Raw genomic sequence first — 361 nt, 5'->3', positions numbered from 1 at the left:
TCCACCTGTAATGTTTGTTATTATTAATAATGCGGTGTTATGTGTGTAAAAGTGTTTACCTTTGTTGTCTGCACTGCTTGTGCACCTCTCCATGTCTTCCTTTACTTTCCTGTTATTGTGCTGGTCACTAGCTTTTGGTATCTTGCCTTTCCCTTCACCTAAATCAATACTTCTCTCTTACCTATTGTGATGGTTATATTTGTACGTCAGCTTCGCTAGGCCTGGTTGAGTGGCTGGGCAGCTGGATGTAGTATTCCCCATGATGAGACTGGTAATCAACTCCATGGTGGAATCTACTGGGAGCAGCTGAGTAGCTGCCTTTGGGTATGTGGTCTGCTTCCTGTATATAAGCAGAAGCTTT

Source organism: Orycteropus afer, unplaced genomic scaffold, assembly GCF_000298275.1.
Source record: "Orycteropus afer afer isolate SDZICR_OR568_19922 unplaced genomic scaffold, OryAfe1.0 scaffold00392, whole genome shotgun sequence".
Lineage (NCBI taxonomy): Eukaryota > Metazoa > Chordata > Mammalia > Tubulidentata > Orycteropodidae > Orycteropus > Orycteropus afer.
This window is presented reverse-complemented; position numbering follows the sequence as displayed.